We start from the raw sequence: 17,112 nt of genomic DNA on the forward strand, positions 1-17,112 counted from the left end.
TTTTTGTTTTGTTTGTTATTACTGGGTTTTGGGGTGGATTTTGTTTTAGGATACTCTTCTTGCCTTCTTTCTTTTTCCCCAAATAAGGCATTTTGTGTCTGCGGCTTCCCGGAATAAAAGATATCTTTTAACAATGTCTTGAACTTAAACCAATTTGTAGTCACAGAATCACAGAACTATTCGGGCTGGAAAAGCCCTCCAGGATCATTGAGTACAACCTCTTCCTGGTCCCCATCTTGTCACCCAGCCCAGAACACTGAGTGTCATGCCCAGTCCTTCCTTGGACACCTCCAGGGATAGGGACTCCACCACTGCCCTGGGCAGCTCCTTCCTATTCCTGACCACCCTTTCCATGAAGAAATTTCTCTTGATATCCAACCTAACCCTCCCCTGGCATAACTTGAGGCCCTTCCCTCTCATTCTGTCCCTGTTTCCTGGGAGCAGAGCCTGACCCCTGCAGCTGCCCCTTCCTGTCAGGGAGTTGTGGAGAGGCAGAAGGTCCCTCCTGAGCCTCCTTTTCTCCAGGCTGAGTACCCTCCAGGTCATGGTAATGCAAGAACATATCAGAGATTTTAAATGTTTTCCTCCTATTTGCAACTGTTGAACTACTATCCCCATTTTTATATATGAAATGGAGATAATATGCTGAGCCCTCCACTTAGCAACCAAGGTCCACCAAGACCCTTCATGCTCCAAATCTATATCCTCAGCCCTGGAATTTGGAGAGTAAATCCAGAAGTGATGTTAGAAAATTATCATGAGGTACATAAATTCCTACTTCATTTGACAGGAAAACTGTGAGGGTATAGAAGAGGATTCTTTACATCCAATATTTTGACTACCCCAGGACAAAACACATCCAGAGCAAATTCCAAAGAGAGTGTCCCTTATGAATGCTCCTCCTGCTGCTTTGAAGTTGACACCTCTGGGAAATGGGACTTCTTGACTCAAACACTGCAAGGCCTTCTTTTAAACCTGAAGTTATTTCTCCGAATAGGGAAGGGACTTACTATTTTCCTTTAAAACTAATGTGACAAAACCTCAGGTCCCAGCACAGCAGCTTGGACCAGTTCCTGTAGAGAAGAAGGTTATGGATTTTGCAAGGGAGACTTGTTGGAAACAGGATTAGGACCAAGATCCTGCTGAAACACTGGCAGTGCTCAGGTGGGGCAGGAGGATTGGTCTGGAGAGTTTCTCACAAATCTTCTGCCCCTTTGGATCCAGGGCCACCCCAAGTGACACCCCAGGCTTATTTAGCCTGGTCTGTAGAGAACTGCAGAGGGAAAAAGGGGGATAAAGGAGGGCACAAAACCTTCATTTTGTCCCTGCTGGCTGAGATTTGTGATTCTGGGGGGTTGGCTTGACAGCAGGAGGTTGTGTTCTTGGGGAAGAAGGAGTGGGGGCACACAGGAAAAGAAACAAACATAGAATGGCCTGGGTTGGATAAAGATAATGCAGAAAGGATGACAGATAAAGGAAGCCCGGAGCAAGGAGTGGAGATCTAATTTTGCAGTTGGCTTAGGAAGCCTTGCCAGAACTCAAACATTAAGGCCTATATTTCCCAGCTATCTCTGGGAACTGGAGCTGTGGCTCAGAGCAGAGCAGAGCAGAGCAGGGATTTCATCAGGCTGGTTACCAGCTCAGCTACCTGCACAGCCTGTGGGAATCACAGAATCAGGGAATTGTTAAGGTTGGAAAAGCCCTCTGGGACCATGGAATGCAACCATTAACCCAGCACTGCCACAGTTATCACCAGCCACATCCTGCAGGTTTCATTCTCTTCAGGAGTGCCAGGCTGATGTGATGAACTGCTAATGTTAATCATGGGATACATAATCACAGAATATCCAAAGCTGGAAGGGATCAGTGTGTCCAACATTGGGATATGGACTGGAGGGGTATCTGTGTTTAACAACTGGATATTGCTGTTTTAAATGAGAATATTTATTTGCTTTAAGAAGTAACCTCTGAGTTTAGGATTTATTTGCTGTACTTATTCAGGAAAATGTGAAAAGTGCTTCTTGCACAAGGAAGCTGCTGCGTCTCCTCCAAGCCTGAGCCCACCACCATCACGTTCAATGCACATGAACACCAGGGAGTGAGGGAAGGAAAGCCATGATGAATTTCAAGGAAATGTCTGCTGGGTTTCCCTACCTTTATTTCAGAGATAAGACAAAGCTTTCAGCTATCACAGCTCAGAGTAAGGAGCTGCTGGCTTAGCTCTGTTTTCTCACTTGACTGTCCCTTGCCACGGTGAGGGGAGAACCTGAAGTGGAGCATCAGTGAACCGCCCCCCCCCCCCCCCCCCCCCCCGGCATTGTCAAGTACCCTGAGATCAGCGGTGTATTTGTGGTCTATTTTTTTCTGCTTCAACCTCTCAGAAGCTCAAGGACATGGGTTTATGGGTTTATGGCTGATGTCTATGAATCTGTGCAAACTTGTTTTCTCAGAGCCCCACGCTCTGTCCTGAACCACAGAGGTGCTCATAAACAACCTTTGTTGGAAAGTCTGGGCATGGGAATTACCCTGTATCCCTGCCTGTTCCAAAGCACAGAGACCAGGCTGGAAAAAGAGATTCAGAGTCCCAAGACCAGGCTCTGAATTTGTGAGTCCCAGGTACAAAGTTCCAAGTACTTGGAAGATTTTTCCATTTTTATAGCCCAGCATCAAAATCTGTATTTCATGGCTGTTCTCTCATTTTTCTTCTTAAGTCCACTATTAGACCACTATTAGCTGTGAATTTCCTAGATTGGTGTAAAAAACTGAATTTTCACATGATTTCTTGGACTGAAACCCGGGTAAAGTAAAAAATGTTAAGCAAATGTTGTATAAGATGATTCAAATTTTCTGGTCAACATAAAGAAACTCCAAACAGGTGATTATTGTGTTCTGAACAAGCACATTTCAAGGTGTTCTGGGTTGACGCTGTCTCCTATCCCATATCTTGGACTACACTGTTGTGTCTGGCAGCTGCACCTCCCTCTCTGGTGGAGCCTGCTGTTTTTGCTGCTGCTTCTCTCTCTCTCTCTCTGCCTGCCTGCTGCCTGCCCCTGCCGCTGGCTTTCGCCACTTCTGTTTGTTTTTTTCCCCTCTTTCCTTTTCTTCCTTTTCTTTTTTCTTCCCCCCGCCCCGCCCCTTCCCCAAAGATTTTGGACCGGCTCTGGACCTGACCTGACCTGAGAAGTCGGAGGATCTCCGGGGCCTGCAGAAAAGAAGTGTCGCACCCTCTTCACTCACAGTAACCTTTCTTTCTTTAGTGTTGGGTAGTGTTCTTTTCCATTGTCAATAAACCGTTTTTTTCCACTTTTCCTCCAAGGCATTTTCCTTCCTGAACCCAGGGCTGGGAAGGGGGATGGGGTGGTGGAGGTTCGTTTTAGGGGACTCGTTTTAGAGGTTCTCCTCTAATTTATTCTAAACCAGGACATTTCTTGGTGCGTTGGCCAGGAAAGGAGGCCAGAGAAAGTGGAAAAAATCTTAATAATAATATTGGTGGTTCTAATTGTTTTGTGGGTGTATTGGGATGGTTTTTTCTGGATTCATAATGTCATTCGGGGTGAAAGCCTGCCAATACTTCTTGTCCTCAGGGGTTTTTGAGGTCTTAATAGCTCTGTGGTAGGGTTATTCCCTTACCTAGAAATAGCTCTGGTATTGCTCCTAATATGTAGTTTTTGGGGCCGTGGGGCACTAACCAGAATATTCATTGGGCTGGGCTTGCTTGTGATGCTTTAAAGGAGGGCTGTTAAGATGCTTGAATCTGTTCCAGGAGTGTATAGTTCATTGTTATGGTGGTGCATTCAGTTTGTTAGGGGAGAAGCAGGGGGAGAGTTTTTCAGCCTCTGTCTTCCCTCTTCTCCTTCGAATTTTTTACATCTCTATTAGAAAATGTTCAGTTTACCCTGAGTGTTAAAGAGACCATCCTTCTGGCATTTAATTTAGTAAGTTTTCTCTATACTGTCTGCAGTTTATATAAAATGAAAGCTGAGATTTCTAAAGGGGCTAATGAGACTTCTGATTTAGGGGTAAAACCCACAAAGAGAAATCTTGAGTGGAGTGGGAAATGGGAAGATATGGGCCAAATTTTAAAGGAATTTTCTGATCCTATAATCTGGGACTTCCCATCTGAACAAATTCAGAACCCAGCCGAGGTGGCAAAGTATTTGAAAGAGAAGTGCCGTGGTAATACTAAGGAGAAAAGGATTATTGCAGTGAGCTGGGCCCTGGCATATGTTTATTGTACTCTGCTAGATACTGAAGGACAGCAGATAAAAGAAAGGGAACAGGGAGATAAGCTAGTTACCATCCCAGTCACTCAGGCTGCAGCTAATATCCTGGGCTCCGAGCCAACAGCTAAACCAGACAGGGAGTCTAAGACACTGGCAGTCGCCAGGGCAAAGAGAGCACGAAAGACTGATCGACCAGTGGAGGATGATGATGATGAAGGTGAAGGGCCCTCAAGGCCTCCCGAGGACACCCAATCAGAAGCTGGACAAACTGACATAAAATCAGAAGCTGAACCAACTGACACCCGATTGGGAGCTGGACCAACTGGCCTAAGATCAAATGCCCAACCAGCTGGCACAAGATCAGGACCCACTATTGATTCCTTTTTCCTGAAGGACCTTTGAGGCTTGAGAAAGGATTACATTCGACGACCAGATGAGTCTATAATTAGTTGGTTAGTCTGTCTCTGGGATGCTGCAGGCGAAGCTACAATTCTGGATGGCACTGAAGCAAGGCATTTGGGCTCCCTGTCACATGATCCAGTTATTGACCAAGGAATGATGAGGGAGGCTACCCCTTGCAGTCTCTGGGAATGAGTCCTGGGAAGTGTGGCACAAAGATACCTGTGTGCAGATGATCTCTACCTGCAGCAGACCCAGTGGAAGACCATAGAACAAGGGATTCAACGCTTGAGAGAAATGGCAGTGGCGGAGATTATCTTCTCAGATGACCTAAACACTAAGAACCCAGACTTGGTACCATGTACACCTGTGATGTGGCGAAAACTTGTACGACTTGGACCATCAGAATATGCTTCTGCTCTAGCAATAATGAAGCGGGAGGAGACACATGAAATCGTGCTCGATATGGCAAGGAAGCTTCGAGCATATGCTGCTGCAGTACATGGCTCAACTCACGCCAGGATTGCAGCTGTGGAAACACGACTGCAGAAATTGGAAGATAAATTAGAGGAAAATCACAAAAAGCTCAGGGAAGAGATTAAGGAGGACTTCCTCCAAATTTAAGCCGTTCAAATTAGAGGCCCTGGTGTTCAACGCGGGTGTACCTCTGTTGGGGAGAGAAGGCGCACTCCGAGAACCGAGTTGTGGGTCTTCTTGTGTGAAGCTGGGGAGGACATGAGGAGATGGGATGGAAAACCCACAGCGGCTCTGGCACAACGGGTGCGTAAATTGAAAGAAGGTAGGATTCAAAGAGGAAGTCCTACTAAACAGAGAGCAGCACCAGTTGTCTGCAGCCGGGACGTTAGGTATGGTGACGATGATGATATGTCCAATCCCCTGGAGGGAACCTCTGGGACATGTGCCCAGGGAAAGAAGGATAATCACGCTTAGAGGGGCTCTGCCTCTAGCCAGGTAGAGGTTAGGGAAAATTGTGTGTTTTGGATGGTGTGGGTTCATTGGCCTGGCACATTAGAACCACAACAATATGAGGCCTTGGTTGACACTGGTGCACAGTGCACATTGCTCCCATCAAGACATGTGGGAGAAGAATCTGTTTTTATTGCTGGTGTGACAGGGGGAATCACAGGATGTTACTTTGGTGGAAGCTGATGTTAGTCTGACTGGAAATGAGTGGAAGAGGCACCCTATTGTGACTGGCCCAGAGGCACCACGTATTTTGGGCACAGACTTCCTCCGAAATGGGTATTTCAAAGACCCAAAGGGATTCAGATGGGCATTTGGGATAGCAGCTGTAGAGACAGAGGGTGTTAGGCAACTGAACACCTTGCCTGGACTATCAGATTACCCATCTGCTGTAGGACTGCTGAAGGTGGAAGACCAACAAGTGCCAATCACCACTTCCACAGTGCATCGATGGCAGTACAGAACAACTCGAGATGCAGTGATTCCCATCCACAAGATGATCCGTGAGCTGGAGAGCCAAGGGGTGGTCTGTAAAACCCACTCACCCTTTAACAGCCCCATCTGGCCTGTGTGCAAGTCAGACGGAGAATGGAGATTGACTGTAAACTACAAAGCATTAAATGAAGTGACTCCACCGCTGAGTGCTGCCGTGCCGGACATGCTGGAACTCCGGTACCAGCTGGAGTCCAAGGCAGCAAGGTGGTATGCCACTATTGACATTGCCAGTGCCTTTTTCTCCATTCCTCTGGCTGCAGAATGCAGGCCTCAGTTTGCTTTCACCTGGAGGGGTGTGCAGTACACTTGGAATCAACTGCCCCAGGGGTGGAAGCACAGTCCTACTATTTGTCATGGATTGATTCAAACTGTATTGGAAGAGGGTGAGGCTCCAGAACATCTGCAGTACATCGATGACATCATTGTGTGGGGGAACACTGCATTTGAAGTGTTTGAAAAAGGAGAGAAGATCATCCAGATTCTCCTGGAAGCTGGTTTTGCTATCAAGAAGAACAAAGTTAAGGGACCTGCTAGAGAAATCCAACCCTGGGTTTTGTCAGAGCTCTGGATTCCTTTCCAATTTTTGGCTCTTACAGAATTGAAATTGTCTCCTTTTCTCTGCTCCCTGTCATGCTGATGCTTGCACCAGAGATGGAAAGTCATTATGGAAAAGTGAATTTAACTCAGGATGTTCCTACAATGAGCTCTTCTGCCATTTCTAGTGCTTCTGTTTAATGTTCATAATTTTAAGCGTGGGAAATAGACTTGTAGAGCATTCTCAAAGCCTGACAGAAGGCTCACACTCACATAGAATGCATCTGTATGCAAACTGAGATAAAATACACTGATATAGAAAGGCCATGGATAAGAACAGACATTGTTAAGAGAGAAGTTGAACTAGAAACAAGTTTCAGATGATGACCTTGCAAATAGATTTGATACTGTAGAGAAATAGGGATCATAGGGCTCTGTCTGATCCTCTCTACCCCAATCAACCTCTGACTCTCACACTGACTTCCCAAATTAACTTCAGACCTGCCTCATCCAATGAATGATTAAAATTTGAACTCTTGGTTGAACCTGAAGACAGTGTTTGTCTGCCCTGCTCAGCTCACCCAAGTGCTGTGGGACAGGATTGCTCTTAGGTCCCAGCTCCTATCCCACAGGGAGCAGATGGATCTCACCGCTTTGACAGCAGCTCATGATGTGCGTGTTTGTAACCCAAATGCTGAGCAGTATTCAGGCAGCAATCAAGCTCACACAACCACACGCTACCAGGCTAGCTCAGCAAGAGAGGCAGGAAGCTCTCAGCCCCAAATCAATTCCCAGCAAGTGTTTATTCCAGTGTGCTGAAGATGAATCTGGAGCCAGAGAGGGAGAACATTTGGTTTTCCTTAGTTATTTATATAGGGTCTCAAGTTCGCGGGTGGTACAAGGAGCAGGGCAGGGGGCAAGTGACCATAGGGAAGAGAGGAACAGGACACCAAGCCCCATAGCCAATGGGAAAACAGGGAAAGGGGATGTCATGGGGTAGGTGATGGACTTGCGAAACCCAGGGAGTCTCAGAGGGTTTTTCCTCACCTGAGATTTAGGTGGTTTAAAGTCCTTGGCCCTCTAAAAGCCCCAAGTCATGTCGGTATAAAAAAGCAGAGTCTTCATGGTCTGTTTTCAGGGTTCCCATGTTGTTTATTATTTGGTATCTCAAAATTTTCTCTGCTCCCAGCCGAGGTCAGACAGCAGCTGGGACACAAGGTGACTGCCCACGATGGGATGTCCCCTAACATTTATACAGATAACTACGTATTGGTTATTTACTATTTTGTACCAATGCCCAGTGTCCACACTAAAAGTGACATTTCTACTTTGCTCCAATCCACTCTAACTACTTTGTGACATCACCACCCCAAAAGATGGAGGATGAGGAAGAAGAAGTACATGAGGTACCACCCAAATTCCACCATCTTGTCCCCATTTACCTCTATTCTATAAACTCTAAAACTACTGAATTCTGTATCGTCTACTGTACTAAACTACTGTTTTCACATCCCAGTGGTTTGTAATTCCTTTCTCAGGGTCGGAAGCCTCTCCCATGGATTAAAATCAAACCCGGTGTTTTCCTGGGCTCTGTGCCAAGGTCTCTGAGCCCCCTGGACCGTCTCCACACCCCCCTGTCCAGGGCTCAAATTCCCTTCCTTGGGTCCCAGGCCATCCAAGGGGATGTCCTGGACTCCAACAGGGAGAAGATTGCACAGTGTCTGCAACAATCCATGGGGGAGAAGCCTTTTTTTACATCTGGGGTATCTTAACCTTTTCCAGGGAAGGGCAGTTGGAAATTCCTTTAATGTGGACACAAGGGTGTCCACAGGGGTCCAGTGGGAGAAGTCCCTACCAGGGACTGGAACTAAATGATCTTTGGGATCCCTCCCAACACAAACCATTCTATGATTCTATGATTCTTCAACACCTCAGTCCCTGAAAAATGAGCTACAATGGATTGTCTCACTGGGAATTTAACTGGGTGATTTGTATTTTGAGAAAAGATCATGTTGATTCCCTTATTTTTCACCAAACCATCAGGCTTGTGTTACCTCACACCTCCTTCTTATTTCTAAATCCATTATTTTTCCTATTCCACTAATTAAAAAGTTCATTACTTTTCTCCACTTGTGTTCTGTAAATGACTCTTGAATCTCTGAAGTGTTTTGTGGGGTTGGAGAGCCAAGATCAGGTTGGACGGGGCTTGGAGTAATGTGTTGGAGTGGAAAGTATCCTTGTCCATGGCAGGGGTGGGATGGGCTTCAAGGTCCCTGCCCACTCAGATGAGTCTGGGATTCTCTGATATGATTGATTCTCTGATTTGCTATTAATGTTTAATCACTAATGAGAGGACAGATGTCAGCCTAGTGCTGATATCTTTCTCCTCACATCATACGAGATTTCACTCACCCTAATACTCCTTTACTTCAGCTCCCAACAATGGAGCATTTTTGCAGCTGTTGAGCACTGAGATGACAAATTCCATCAGTTCCATAATTCCAAGAGCTTCTTGAAGCACTTGTTTATCCAGAGTCTGGCAGTTCTTCCCTGTGTCCAGCACTTGCCACTCCCAGCCCCAGGTGCCCCTTATCCCTTTGTCACTGTGTAGTTCTGTGTTATGAATGTTCACAGTCATCAGGAAGGTAGGATTTTCCCCTTTCTCAGCATTGTTGGATTCACAGACTTTTTTGCCTATTCTCCCTTAAATTTGCCTTACATTTCCCCCTAGATTTCTCTTATCTTTCTCCTCACTTTGCTTGGGTCTTCCACATTTCCACATTATCCAGGCCTTGGCTGATACATCCATTTATTCTACTTATTGGCTGCTAGTTCTCGTCCTTCCTACTGGCACCATTCCCAGTCTCTTATCTTTAATTTTTGGAGTTCAGGTTGGTTGTTTTTTTTCTCCTTGATTTTGTAATGTGGCTCTTTATCCAGCTTTTATTATTCCTTCTCTTCCATTTCTGCCTCATGACTCTTGGTCCTTATGGGATTTTCCTGCCCATCTCTCCCTCTGTTCTGCTGAAGCTCAAAATTCCCTGGACTGATAATTTTTTCTTAGTTTAAAATATATTATTTCCAAGTATTTCTCATATTCCTACTCTCTTATTTAGTTCTAGCCACCAGTGTTCTCAAACAACCAGCCTTAGATCCCATTAAAATACTAATCCCACCACTTCTTTCCAGTTCCCACCCTGTATCCCTTCTATCTAGAAATGTGTTGTGTTTATCTGCTTCTGCTACTATTAACCACGGGCTTCTCACCCATCTGGCAATTATCACATCCTGGTGTGCCTGTATTCCTGTAGTTCAGAATGTTTGTTAACCCTTGATTTTATGCTCCTCCACCTTTATTTACCTATATATTTGTTTATTTTAATATTCCATAAAGGGATAAATCTAGACAGCATTTGAGGCAAGCAGGAAAAGAAGTTGTTTTAACAGCAAAAACACTTTCTTCCTTTCAAATGTACAAAAATATGAAGGCTGAAACCCATTTCTTAACAGAATCCTGGAGTAGTTTGGGTTGGAAAGAACACTGGGTCATCCAGTCTTACATCTCTGGGACCCAAGTGCCCAGAACCATTTCCAGATGACTTTTGGTTGTCTCCAAGGATGAAGACAAGCCTCCACAGCCTCTCTGAGCAACCCATTCCAGTCCTCAGTCATTCTTCTTTTTGTCTTTTTGTTTAATATTAGTAAATTTCTGACGTACTCCCACCTAGGAAACAGAAGGACAGAAGTACTTGCTAATTTCAAATAAAGCTCTTTTTTGAGAAAATGTCAAAATGCAGAGAAAATGCAGAATGATTGCAGGCAGTGTTGATGGGGGTGGTCTTACCCGTGGCTGGGCCTCTGCTCTCACCCCATGCAAATCCAAGGATCCCGGAGTGCTCAGCAAACACTGAGCACACAAAGATGTGATTGTCCTTGGGGTAACATTTTAACTAAAGGGTCAGAGAAAGTACCAGCAATGACGTGATATGGTTTATAAGCAATAAAAAGTCCATGAAAGCAGTGGCACACCCAAGGAGAATTTGCATTAAATATTTTGCATGTTCTGATAAAAAATATCAGGGTCAAGATAGAAACACTCTTAAATCTTTCCAGGAACTTAACTTGGGATTTTTCTTCCAGGAATCTGAAAGACAAATCCCATGTTCTCCTCTGCCTGGGATATTAGCCCTATCAGGTGCTGGGATCAGAATTGCTGATAAGAGTATTTCATTGCTGTTTTCATTCCTGTCATGGTGAGACACTTTCTGATCAGATCCGTAAATGTTTTGCTTTGCTGTTTCGGTGGATGAAGTTACACAGTGAATCCCAATATCACTGTTAGCATTCATCTGCTTTAAATAACAAATATCCTACAGTTTGGTGTCTCCCAGCTGGGAATTGTCAGTTGTCCCAGATATCTTTAACTTTTTGATATCTCCTTATAGATGTCCAACTTCTCTCTTGGGACATACCTCTGAAAAAAACCTGGAAAATCCATTGCAGGGTGACTGAGGTGGTGACGGGGCTGTGGCACATCACGTGGGGAAAGATGACCTCCTTTAATATGGGAACAAGGAGAAGATAAAGGTGAAGGGAGCAACTGTGAGAAGCAGGTTAATCATGGATGGGCCTCTTATTTTCAGATCCTTCACAAGGGCAAATCCAGTGAGACTTCTATTTCAGTTCCAAGGATCTATGTCTAAGTTTGCTCATGAGCCATGTTGGCTATTAATAGCTATGGAAGACATTTTTTATTATTTTGGAAGCTTGTACCAAGTGCGATGCATATCTGTTGGTGAAAAATAAATATGTATGATAATTCTGAACCCACTGCTGGATCATTTAGCTGAATTCCCCTTGTCTGATATAATTTGGCTTTTTGTGCTCTAAAGCTTCTCCTTAACTTTCATCTCTTGTTGACTCAGACTTTCAGGGCCTGTTGGGCTTACACAAAGTGAGATGAGACCACTGAGAGACATTTTAAAGCATGATTTATTGCTATTATCTTCTACAGTCTCATGAAGGAGCAAGAATGTCTTCACTGCAGAAGTTAGAGGTCAGTAGTCTGTGGTCAGAGGTCATAACCACTGGTTACAAGGTGTTCTAAAGGTTTATTAGACAACAAACTACTGTCACAAATATTGTTTCTACTTTCACACCAATAGCTAATTAAATTGTATAACAGGTCTTGCTGCAATGCAGACCTTCTTCAATCATATAATGACACACAAACCTACTTGTTACACCTTAAAACTTTTTACTATTTCTGTAACTACTTCTATATCCAAACTTTAAAACCATAAGACTTTCCACTACCTAGCTTAATATGTTTCTATCTAAACTACAAACCCACATTCTTGCTTACGGTATCTAAATATTGAAGTATTTTCCAAAGTCTCAGGTCAAACCCTGTATTCATTTTCATGCATGCCTGCATGCACAAGATTTTGAGAATTTTCTGTGCCCAGATTTCCCACAGGAAAGAGCTCTTTCCCCTTCGGCAGAGCTCTTGTTATGGCTCTGAACGAAGTTGGCAGATGTGGCCGAGAGAGCACACAAAGGCACAGAGAATAACAGAGACTTGCAGGAATAACAAAGGTGCCACTCTAGCAATCCAGCTGCTGAACAGATTGTTTTTGGGAAAGGTGGAAGGTCTGAACCCTGATAAGTCAATAGCAGAGAGAACTCAGATAACTCAACTTCACCAGAGAGTGGGAAATTCAGAGAAAATTACACAAAGGATCCTCTTTCTGTTGCATTCCAGAAGAAAAGAGATTGTGCCGAGAAATGTACTGTGGTAACTTTGGACGTCTCATGCACGTTGGAAATGTGACCAAAACCTTATCACTGCCAGTCAACAAAGGTCTCCGAGCCACATGGAGATGCTTTACGGGCTGGAACCCCTCTGCTCTGGAGCCAGGCTGGGAGAGCTGGGAGTGTTTATCCAGAGAAGAGTAGGTTCCAGGGAGACCTCAGAGCCCCTTTCAGTGCCTAAAGAGGCTCCAGAAGAGTTGGAGAGGGACTTTGGACAAGGCCTGGAGTGCCAAGACAAGGAGGAATGGGTTCCCACTGTGAGAGGGTAGGGTTAGATGGGATATTGGAAAGGAATTCCTCCCTGTGAGGATGGCGAGGCCCTGGCACAGGTGTCCAGAGCAGCTGTGGCTGCCCTATGCCTGGAAGTGTCCAAGGCCAGGTTGGATGGGGCTTGGAGCAACCTGGAATAGTGGAAGGTGTCCTTGCCCATGGCAGGAGGTGGGACTGGGCAAAGTTTAAAGTCCCTCCAGCCAACCTCTCTCTTCTCCCTTTCTCTCTACATAGGTATATAGGAAATACTATGAATGCACGGGAAGGGAAGCACAGGATTCTATTAGATTTACTGTAGGAAGCTTAGGGGAAGAACTAAAGGTGGGGAAATGGAAGGATTGATGGAATTTGAAGAGGAACTGTGAAGGCCCAGGAGCCTGACACCAGGGCAGCTATGCCTCAGCCTGGGAGGGGCTGATGCAAACAGGCAGAAATACCCCTTGAGGTTAGGGTGAAAAAAGCTTTCCTCCCATGGGCCTTTGCAGCCACATGTTAATATCTCTTAGGTTTCATTGTTCTATTGGTTTGTTGAGTTTATGTCACCTTGTTCAGCCCCTGTTCACCCTATATGCAGCCCTGCTAGAATGTTCGTCCTTCCCTTGACCCCCACTGCCTCTGTTTTCACACAGTACTCCACCCCTGTTACCCTGTTGGTTCCCCCCAGTTCCTATTTATCCCTCTACAACACTTTTCCCTATCCCTATTGGACCTTGACCCTCAGATCTGCCCCATTTTTCTCAGTTATAACCCTGTGCCCTTGGATCCCTCCTGCTTGTTGTTGTCCCTGGATTCCATTTGAAACTGTTTTGTGTCCCTGACATACCTGGACCCCTTCACTACACCCTGCCTGTGTTCCTGAATAAACAGTCTTCAGATATTCAAACAGGAACACGTCCCTTTGCTGCTTCATCAGTGCCATTACAGTCATGCCCTTACAATCCCACAATCCTGGGCTTAGAGGCACAAGTTGCTCTTTAGGACCCTATGGCCACGCCTGCACATTGTAACAAGGAACAAACAAAGGACAAAAATAATGCTCAGGGGACAAGAGCGGCCAGTGCTGTGTAAAGAGTTTACACAGGGTTAGGGTAAGTGTTAGAATTAGGGTTAGGTTTTGGGCAATGGCAGCCTGGGCATCCTTGGGAGGGGTGTCCAAAGGCTCACGGAGCTGCAGCAGCCTCGGGGCTGTGAGCATTCCCTGGGGAGCCTGGTCAGTGGCCCAACCTTCCCTCTAGGAGAAGCTTTTGATGCTCTGTTGCCTGGAGCCGGCCTTGCCAAGCCCCAGCCGTTGCCTGGGCTGCTTCCAAGAAAGAAAGAGAGAAAGAGAGAAAGAATAAAAGAAAGACAGAAAGAAAGATAGAAAAAGGAAGGAGGGAAGCAAGGAGGGAAGGAAAGAAGGAAGGAAGTATGGAAGGAATGAAGGAAGCCCCAAATTTCTTCTCCCAGGCGGCTTTAGAACACGGACTATGGAGAAGGCAGAGCTGTCAGCTTTGCGCAGTCCTCTGGAAGAATGCTGTGTGTGAAGCAGCCTGGGAACAGGCTTGACCTGCCAGGGGTGGGCCAATGGAGAGGCCAATCTCTTGGGATTGGTTATAGCATGAGATGCTTTGCTTTACAAAGGGAAAGGCATTCTTTTGGCAAACTGCTGCAAGGTGGGGAAGATGCCCTCCTCTCCTGGGAATGCATCTCCATGTGCCTTGTTTTCTGTCAAGAGATTTCTTCAAAGGACTCTGGAAAATCAGTCTCTGTGATGGCCATTTGTACTGCAGAGCTGCCTGTCTTGTTGCGGTCGTTGTTGTTGTTGTTGTTACCCAGCTGACCACGAAGGACTCAGATCCCCAGACAGTGGGGTTGTATCTCTTGGACGGTGGGATGTCTGCTTTCAAGTGAGCATCTTGCATTTTGTTTCCCTCAGGGCAAATGGCGAGCATGGAAAATCCCCTGATGAAATACACTGAACAGGAAAATCTTGGCAGAGGGTGAGTCCAACCACAGTTACTTCTACACAGTCATGGGACAGGTGATTTGCTGCTGGAACATCAATCAAGTCAGGCAAGCTGCAAACATATTCAGACACTGGTGTTAGTCTGCCCCATCTCTCAGTACTGGCCAGCATTTGTAAGTGTGGTCAGAAGGCATTGTCAAAGACACTTCTATTTCGCTGCCAGAAACAGCAACCCGCCACCTATCATAGCAGTGAGAGAACACTTCTCAGGAACATTTTTTCCCAAGAGTTTGCTGAAGGAAATTGTAGTCAGGATAAAACCTGCCCAGTTTAGACACTGAATTCCAAGATTAAAGAATCACCTGGCCTTTTGAGCTGAGGCACTAAACCCCAATGCTTCAGGAACAGACCCAGGGCCCATGCATTGGAGAGGAAAATGCATCATCTGCCTTCAGGCAGACCCCTCCTGCATCCCGCAGGTTGGAGGCCTTTCCAGCAAAGATCTCCTGTCTGGGCTGGCTTTCACTCCAAGATCTAAATGGCTTCTCCTTTCTTTGCTGCTGTTTTGTTTCTAGGGCTTTTGGAGTTGTTTGTAGAGCCATCAACACTGCCACAGGACGACAGGTAAGTGCCAACAGCCTCTGCAGATTCTTCTGCTCTCCAGGGCTTTCCTCTCTTGTGTCAGCTGGGGCTGTGGGCAGAGCTGTGCCGCAAAGGCACAAGAAGCACAGCCTTGTGCCAGCCTGCCTACTGCATTTGGGACACTCTCTGTCCTGCTCAGCTGCCAGAAGGAAGGCAAGGAGGGCAGCGGTTCCTTTCAGAGAAGGACGCTCTCCCTGGCTCTCAATTGCTCAAACAAAGGTGGTGCCTTAGAGCATCTCACTGCTCTCTGGGGCTATGGCTTCAGAGTCCTGAATGCTCATTTCTGGATGCCAGCAAATACATCTGAATGTTCCTGGCAGCTCCTTAGCCACCTGTGGTGCTGCACTTGGGAACTGCATGTAGGGAGAGATCTGCAAGGTGTCCCTAAAAGCCCCAAGCCCTGCCTATAGCCCAAGATGTATCCACAGAGTACCAACGCACGCATTACCTCTTCTGAAGTAGAAACAGAAAAACAGAGAGTGTGCTCAGAGCTTTTGGGTGATGGTTGAGACACCATTGGTAACAAGTAGACAAGGCAAAACGTCAGTGGCCACGTGTCGTGTAACTGGCCCCCAAAAAACAGAGAAATGGGCTGTTGGAATGTCAATTTCTAATTTCTCCCTTGTCTAATCACAAGGCACTTTGGCATGGCTCACCTGTGTCATTGCAAAATCGCTCACCCCATGTGTGTTGTGGTCTCCTGCCACCAACTTCTAAAGTTACTGATTTTCCATGTCATTTTAGGTGGCCATCAAGAAAATCAATCTTCAAGGACTGAGGAGGAAGCAAGTAACCATTAATGAAATCACAGTCATGAAAAGGAATACGAATGTCCGTGTTGTCAATTATTTAGGCAGGCGAGCAGTCATGGTCTTATCCCATGAATGTTTGTTTCCATACTAAAAGCATGCAAAATTAAAAAAGCCACTTTGGACACTGGCAGAAAATAGAGATGTTAATTATTGGTCAATTATTATTTCTCTACTCACCTACAATGGATGGGAAGAGAGTGCATTTTATCTGCATGACTCTTTCCTGGGTTTCAAATACATAGTTGGAAAATTGTCCAAAAACCTGGAGCAACCCTACCATAGGAAGTCAGTACCTCGTAAGTTCACTGCCTCCATGTTGTTCCAGGATTGATTTTTTAAAGTTCCTTCAATGCTGATGAAGCATCCTAGAAAGGATTTCCCTTGGATTGTTGCCCCTCTTTTCCATGGCTGGCCACGCCAGGAACACTAGGGGCTTGTTTCCAGAAATACCATGCGTGACAGGTTTTCATCTTGGCTGTTACTAAAGTGCACTTTTCTTTTGCTGGCCATCTAAGACATCTCCTTTTTCGCAGATGTGCTGTTCTCCTTCAGACTGCACAGACTGCAAGCAATGCACAGCCTTGAGGGAATGTCTACTCCTTTTATTCTGTCCTTATCCAAAAGGGACACCAAAAGAAGAATCAAGTAAAAAAACAATGTAGTCATGCGTGTTCATCTGCATGGCCTTGTTTCCTTCTTTCAGCTACCTTGTGCATGAGGAATTCTGGATGGTGATGGAGTACATGGATGGAGACACTGAATGATGTCATCAGTGCGACTCACATGTCTGCAGATGACGTTGCAGTTGTCAGTCGGGAGGTCAGGGATGCCCAGCTGTGCTTCTAAGGACTTGGGCAGGATTGTCTGGGAAACTGGCTCAGAACAAGAGCGATTCCATGTGGCAGGCTTTGTGTCTGTCTCGCTGGTATACTATGTCGCTGGGCAAGCAAGAGCATCTCACGCTAACTGTCTGCTACGGCCCCTGCACTCACTG

The 17,112-nt window shown here is 45.7% G+C and overlaps 1 long non-coding RNA gene across 1 annotated transcript; it reads left to right on the forward strand.

Moving 5' to 3' along the window:
• The first annotated feature begins 14,640 nt into the window (after positions 1 to 14,640).
• Positions 14,641 to 16,135, forward strand: LOC136370644 (uncharacterized). Its single transcript, XR_010745218.1, has 3 exons — positions 14,641 to 14,698; positions 15,240 to 15,288; positions 16,051 to 16,135. It is a non-coding gene; the product is annotated as an uncharacterized lncRNA (long non-coding RNA).
• The last annotated feature ends 977 nt before the right edge of the window (positions 16,136 to 17,112 follow it).

Source organism: Sylvia atricapilla, chromosome 22 (assembly GCF_009819655.1).
Source record: "Sylvia atricapilla isolate bSylAtr1 chromosome 22, bSylAtr1.pri, whole genome shotgun sequence".
Taxonomy (NCBI): Eukaryota; Metazoa; Chordata; class Aves; order Passeriformes; family Sylviidae; genus Sylvia; species Sylvia atricapilla.